This window comes from Oreochromis aureus, linkage group 7, assembly GCF_013358895.1.
Source record: "Oreochromis aureus strain Israel breed Guangdong linkage group 7, ZZ_aureus, whole genome shotgun sequence".
NCBI classification, from domain to species: domain Eukaryota; kingdom Metazoa; phylum Chordata; class Actinopteri; order Cichliformes; family Cichlidae; genus Oreochromis; species Oreochromis aureus.
Genome location: NC_052948.1, coordinates 24,389,963 through 24,397,093, shown reverse-complemented (window position 1 = coordinate 24,397,093; position 7,131 = coordinate 24,389,963).

Here is a 7,131-nt window from a genome sequence, read left to right as displayed (position 1 = left end):
TGACGTGCACTGCAGGAATGATCTGCATCTGCACCCACAGCACCTGCAACACAACAACTAAGTTCTATTTTCTGTTCATGTGTTCCAGGCTGCACTATGGCTGAGATCAAAACATGAAAGTGAAGAGAAAAACTGACCCTTTTGCTGGTTTAAAGGAGTGTGGAGAAAAAAGTGTTTCTGTCTTCATGTCTTGACAGGTCTCCAGTGCACAAAGCTGTACTTATTGCGAAATGTCAGTGGTACACCTCTGTAAGTGTGGAAGAATTAGAGCCAAGTCCACAGCCATGGTTACAAACTCTGATGGAAAACCTTGAAAAAACAATTTTGGTGTTAGACCAGCAAATCTGAGCCTTCTTCAACAAGGGCTGCAATGTTTGGACGTCAACAAACCTATGACCATAAGGGGAAAAAAATTCTGCAGGGCTGGAAACTGCTAAAGTCGAGTAAAAAAAAAAGAACATATTTTTTTGTTTGCCAATTTTGATTGCACTAAACCATTTAAAATCTATTTCATCTATTTCAATCTATTTCAGTCAGTATATCTGACTTATTATGACGCCATCTGCTGGTACTTGAAGCAAACAGGCGTCTTTTCTTAAAGCATGAATTGACCGCACTGCCAGAATAATTTACAAGCTACTGAATGGAAACTAAAGGGAATAATCTCATAGACAAAAGCGAGAGACTACCAGGGAGGTGGATCATTCTTCTGCACCTAAATATAGTTCAGTGGAGGTTATTTATCACCTGCACAGTCAATAAAAACCCTGGTTCAGCACTGATCAGGACAGTAAACTCTGATTGATGCTGTTGACCCATCAAAGGTCCCGGCTGTTTCATTCTCCAGATGGAATGTTTACCTCTCTGAGTTCTTTACCTCATGGAGAAGAGCTGTGATTAAGTGTGTGCCGCTTTGATCACTCAGTTGATCAGAGGGATCATTCATAAAAGAAAGCAACAGAGCAGTTCATTACAGGTTGAATGAACTCAGGGCATAATTCTTAGTTCAGCATGTTGATGCCTGAAAAAACACTAGAGTGGAATTTGTCTTGCTTCTGTTCTTAAAAATCTCACATCTTGTCACCCTATTTGTCTGTATGTACTTACATTAGTGCATTGTATGGCTAATTATGATCAGCTTGGAAAACCCTGCACAGTGCTATAAAGGCTCTTCCTTCATGTGTGTTAGAATATCAATCTAACACACATAAATCTTACATATGTTACATACATAGCATATTACAATAATATCATTGCACCATGAGCCTAAGCAATATGGCACATGGATTTATTTTCAGTCTGCAGAAAATAAATAAGCAGACTGCTTTAAAAGATGCCAGGAAAATAAATTATTTTAAGGCGGTTAATTATCACCCTGATACTTTAAAGTGTGTTTTTTTGTTAATCAAATCCAGTTACTATCAGAAAGAGAAGATATTGCACAGTATCGCTTTTAACGCTCTGCTTTCTTCTATAAACACTGGTCTTGCTCATTGTTAGTCATATTGTTTCCTGTCTAAAATGAACCTTTAGTCACCCTTTGGTTACAGTGCTTCCTCACCAGCTATCAAACCCCAGTGCTGGAGGTCCAGACTCCAGATTTTCAAATATAGAGAGAGACAGATCAGGGCTCTCATCTTCCACTACCCGTCTCTCAGATATAAGGGTTGTTAATGAAAAAGGAAATCAAAAGATTAAAATCTCACACATCATAGGAAATGGTTCTCGCAACAGATGGGCAGGACTGCCAGTCAATAAGCCGTGTTCTATATCTGTATCTGCCAATCTGTCTCACCATGGATGGAGTCAGAACATAGCTCATATCCACACACACTAAAGGCCATCAGTGCAGGTAAGAAAATAATGAAGGAAAAGGAAATAAGCATGCCCAGTGTCTTCAAAATTTAAACCACGTAGTTCATCAATTTTTCTACTGTGTACAAAACAAACAAAAAACTTTGTTGATTTAAAATGTTTGCATCCTTAAGACATGCTCAGATTTAAGTCTGGAAACAATCAAGAATGACTTAAAATATACAAGTGCAACATTTTAAATCCCTTCAGTATGATATCTCCTACGTCTATAAATGATTACAAAAAATCCTCTCTTTCTCTGCTTAAGTAGTTTGACTCTACTTTTAAATTCTCACTCTCCTTATTCTTTTTTCGCAAGTAGTTTCTACAATACAGTCGAATTAGATTGCAAAATTCGTCTGTTTGCAAATTTCTCTGTTTTCATCTCCATTTCTGCTGCGTCACACTCTTCTTAAACAGTTTATAGAATGATTCAAGAGCTCTTACTCTCCCACCCTGGTTGTTTATGTGTGGAAGCTTTGACTAAAATAAACTATACTTAAGAGCACGTGAAACTGCAGCAGAGCTTCTGGACTTCATGCTGCATGTCCATTTGCTTTGTTCGTTTTGATTTGTTTTTGTGGTTTGCACTTCAGGGCCACCGTAGGGGGGGTTTGCAAAAATTAATTTGAAAGCTAAAAATGTGCAAACTTTAGTGGTAATTCATTTGGTAGACTGCTTTACGTGATTCTACATCCAGCTTATCTTTGTGCTTTAGTGCCTGAATGAACAAAAAGTACTTAAGTCTGCTTCAGACAAATTCTTAGATGAGGATAGTGCACACTTTTGACAGTTTTTAAGATAACAATAGGGTTTCAAATCAAAATGTTTTTGTTTGCAATACAACCTTCTGCTTTACAAATGGGATAATATATTTATATTATCTAGCACACAATTTGTCGTTCTTCTTGCACTATATATGTAATCCTGATATATACTGTAGATTACCTAAAACTGCCTAAAATGACTTCATATGTTTTTCATGTGTAAGTGCTCAATATTCAGTTTGTGAAAGCTCTACAGTGCATGGTAAGAATTATTGTAAGAAGAAAACATACAGAAATGTGGTTACTGATAAAATAAACAAATAAATGCTAGCATAAACGATTTGCGGAGTTCCCCAAGGTTCAATGTTAGGCCTGGTATTATTTTCTTTATGTTCGCTTTTGGTGAAATCACACTAAAACTCTTGCTTTTCATTTCAGTGCAGATGATATCCAATTGCATCTCAATCCCAATAATACCTCTGACCTCTCCCACATTTTTCCTTTTTTTTAATGGCTTAATCTTTGAATATCACATTAGCAAGCATTTGTGTTTTAAAGAGGCTGAAGTTGTCACATATGTATTTGTGTCATTACAACTGGTACATGTGACTCAGTAGTTACCCTACAGATATAATTAAGCACAGAATTACAGCCAGTTAAAAAAGACTAGAGGACTATAGCTTGACAGTCAGATCCATTAAATGTAAAACTCAGACTTTACAATGACAATCTTCTTGTAAATCATATTTGAGAAAAACAAACAAACAAAAGTATCCCTTATTCAGTAAACACTTCTGTGCTTTTCTTGTGTGTGATTGCACATTTTTTTAATTGAATCTTATTTTATCTTCTTGCTTTGTCCTCCCCTTCACAACATTGGCTATATAAGCTCCTGTACCCGTAGTTGTTAGTATAACTGTTCAGGATATATCAAGACCAGTTCCAAGGATACCGTGTTTTCTCAGTGTTTGATTGACAGGTAATTACTGAGAAGTACAAAAATATCAAAGAAGAAGGTATGCATGGCATAAACGAAGATGCCCTGGATTCAACTTGTAAGCTTTAATGGATCAAGTTATGTTTTCTTAAGAGCTATGCTCAGATGTCTAAGTGACGTATCGTTTCAAATAGTGCAGTCACTGACTTATAGAGACCAGGTGTGCTGGAGTGAGGAACATCTGTAACAAGCTTTTGTGGTTGAGTGGGTGGTTCTCTGCCAGCCTTTTTCTTGCTTGATGTCATAGCATGCTTCATCAGTTTCAGCATTCACTGCAGCAACAGCTGACAGAGCATAAGGCCAAAAAACAACTCAAATTCCTCCTGTGAAAAAAATTATACGTGTTTTTTCCCTTTGTGTGTGTGTGAAGTCTTGTTTTCATTCAAGAATGGCTACAAAGGAACTTCTGTAAACTCACTGACCATGGCAAAATTAGGAGGCTCGAGGGAATATGTTCTCTACAGGGCAATAAAGGGGATCAAATAGAGCGTTCCATTAAAATACAGTATGAGTGTCTCGTTTTTCTAACATATGGGGCTCAGAAACCATCAGAGATGCCGCAGCAACTGCCACACATATAAAAACGATGTTGATCAAATTGAGTGATATTTTATTAAATTAAAGCTCATCTTTAAAAAAAAAAACAAAAACAGATTTTTGTCTTTTGGACAGACAAATTTGACACCCTACAGGCAATCAGCCTGAGAGCTCATGTGTGAGGTTGGGGCAAACCAGGACAGTAGCAGCTTCCCCGAGGAGTTGTTTGCTGAACACACACGAGGAGAGAACACAGAGGATGGTGTTTACGATTTGACCTGATTTATAAAAACCCTCTGAAATTTGTTTCAGCTCCAGATGTCTGTTAACAGTTCAGGACAGCAGTGAAATCTCCTAGACAAATGTACATTCAGTCACAGTATCCACTGGTGGTTTGGGGCCAACAGTGACATTCTGCAAGAAATATTATGTATTCTAGGGGGGGAAAGCTAAAAATGTTTGGTAGACAAGTACAAGGAAAGAAGACTTTAAAGAAATTATTAAATCCTAGAGCAATATAGACTTCCTACAAGGAATAGAGTTAAAAGAAATTATTTAGACTAATTTCTGAATTGTCTTGATTGCTTTTCATTTCTGTTAGCTTTGTCTTCAGAGGATTTGAAGTCTTTTGTATTTTGTTACTCACCCCAAAAGCACTATATAAATAACTGTCACTTATTTGCCAAAGTATTAAAGGAGAATGCAAAGCAAATAACTCTTCTTTGTAAGTTTATTTCTGTATAAACCCCTAAAGGTGTAGCACCTTTGCAGCCAAGAGTCTTAAAAGATTTAATCTAAACAAGTGTAGAGGTCAAAATATCATCTTCAGGGAAGCTGAATGTCTCACTCTTGATATATCCTGACAGCAACAAATCACAGAATCGCCAATGACTTTGTGCTGTGACAGGAAACAGCTGTTGATTCTCCAGCCCTCCAGGTGGTTTACTTCACCTGGTCTCCACCTTTCCACTGACAAATACTTGTGATGGTGATTAGTCATTCTGACCTGAGGAGAAGAGAGGAGACTGAACCTCATGTCTAAGTCATGTCTGATACCTCATTCATTTACAGCTTATTGACAGCTGTTCATTTTTTTTCTGCTGCAGTTCTCACTTTGGAAAAAAAAAAGAGTTTATGTATGCTTAGCCAGTAATGACCTAATTCAAGTGGGAAAATGATTTAGGCAATAGCTAGAGGGCACTCTCATGATCATAAGGATACAGATTTACTCATTCTCAATAGTCAAAACCTCTCAAATATGAGCAACAACAAACAGCAAAAGTAAGATCAAATAAATTAAAACCATCAGTGCAATTTTTGTGGTCTGGAATGTTCTAAATATAAGTGGAAAGACCTGTACACCAGTTCTTAAAACATGTGTGAAAGCCACTTATAGATAATTGATAGACTGATTGCAATTTTTCTGTCTTGTATTGTCTCAGTTACATATTTTTTGCAATGGATGGTTCACGGTTTTAGGCAGTATGGTAGTGCAAAATTTAGCACTGTCACTATACAGCAACAAAGTTCCTCTTTGAACTTTCTTGTCAACTTGGGCCTTTTGTGTGGAATTTGTATGTTATGTGCCTGAGTGGGAAGTCTGACCTCCTTAAACAGTTTGAGGACATATTTGTTAAACAATTAGTCATTTTCCCGCCTCGGTGTCATGTGACTTGTTAGTGTTACAAGATCTCAGGTGTGAATGGGGAGCAGGTGTGTTAAATTTGGTTTTATTGCTCTCACACTCGAACGTGCTCAGTGTCATATCCAGAGGCTGTCTTTAGAAAATAGATGTATTAGTGCTGCTAGCATTGCTTCAGAAGTTGAAGGGATGGGGCGGTCAGCCTGTCAGTGCTCAGACTATATGCTGCACAATGCATCATTGCATGCATTGGTCTGCATGACTCTCATCCCAGAAGGAAGGCTCTTCTAAAGATAATGCACAAGAAAGCAGAAACAAGGCAAAAACCGTTTGCTGAAGACAAGCAGACTAAAGACATAGATTACTGGAACCATCTCCTGTTGTCTGATGAGACCAAGATGAAATTATTTGGTTTCAGATGGTGTGTGGCGGGAACCAGGTGGAGAGAACAAAGACAAGTGTGTCCCTACAGTCAAACATGGTGGTGGGAGTGCCATGGTATGGGGCTGCATGAGTGCACTGGGGAGGTACAGTTCATTGAGGGAACCATGAATCCCAGCATGTAATGTGACATACTGACATAAAGCATGATCTCCTCCCTTCGGAAACTGGGCTGCAGAGCAGTATTCAAACATGCTAATGACCCCAAACACCCCCCCGAGATGATCACCGCCTTGCTCAATAAACTGAGGGTAAAGGGTCTTGACTGGCCAAGCATGTCTCCACACTTAAACCCTATTGAGCATCAATTGGGGATGAGGGGAGGGAGACACGACAAAAGATACACGATACAGTGCAATATTTGCAAATCTCATAAATCCATATTTTATTGACAACTGAATATAGAATATAGATTTTTAAACTGAGAATATTTAACATTTTAAGAAAAACATTGGCATGCTTAGAATTTGAATGCACCAACACGTCGTCTCATAATAACTGGGGCAAAAAAATAATATTTTGTAATTATTTAACACTTTATGTTAATTGTAATACAAAGTACAATAATAGATCAGGATAAAAAATCATGAAACTAACTTCAGAAAAACCGAAAGTAAAATAAAGGACATAAAAAAAAAAACCCAAGTCAAACAAGATGAATTATTAAGTCCTGTTAAGGTTGAAGACACTATAAAGGTGCAGAGCGTTTCGTGTTCGATTGTCCATCTACTTTTGACCACGTATTGCGAATATGCACTTCTCTGTGTTTTCCACTAGAGGAGGCTGTTGCATTTTAAAAGCTGAGTGATGCCGCTCACAAAGTGAGTCGACATACGTCAAACTACATGTAAAACCAAACCGTTCAAAATCACCCTCACAAGAACTTTAAATTC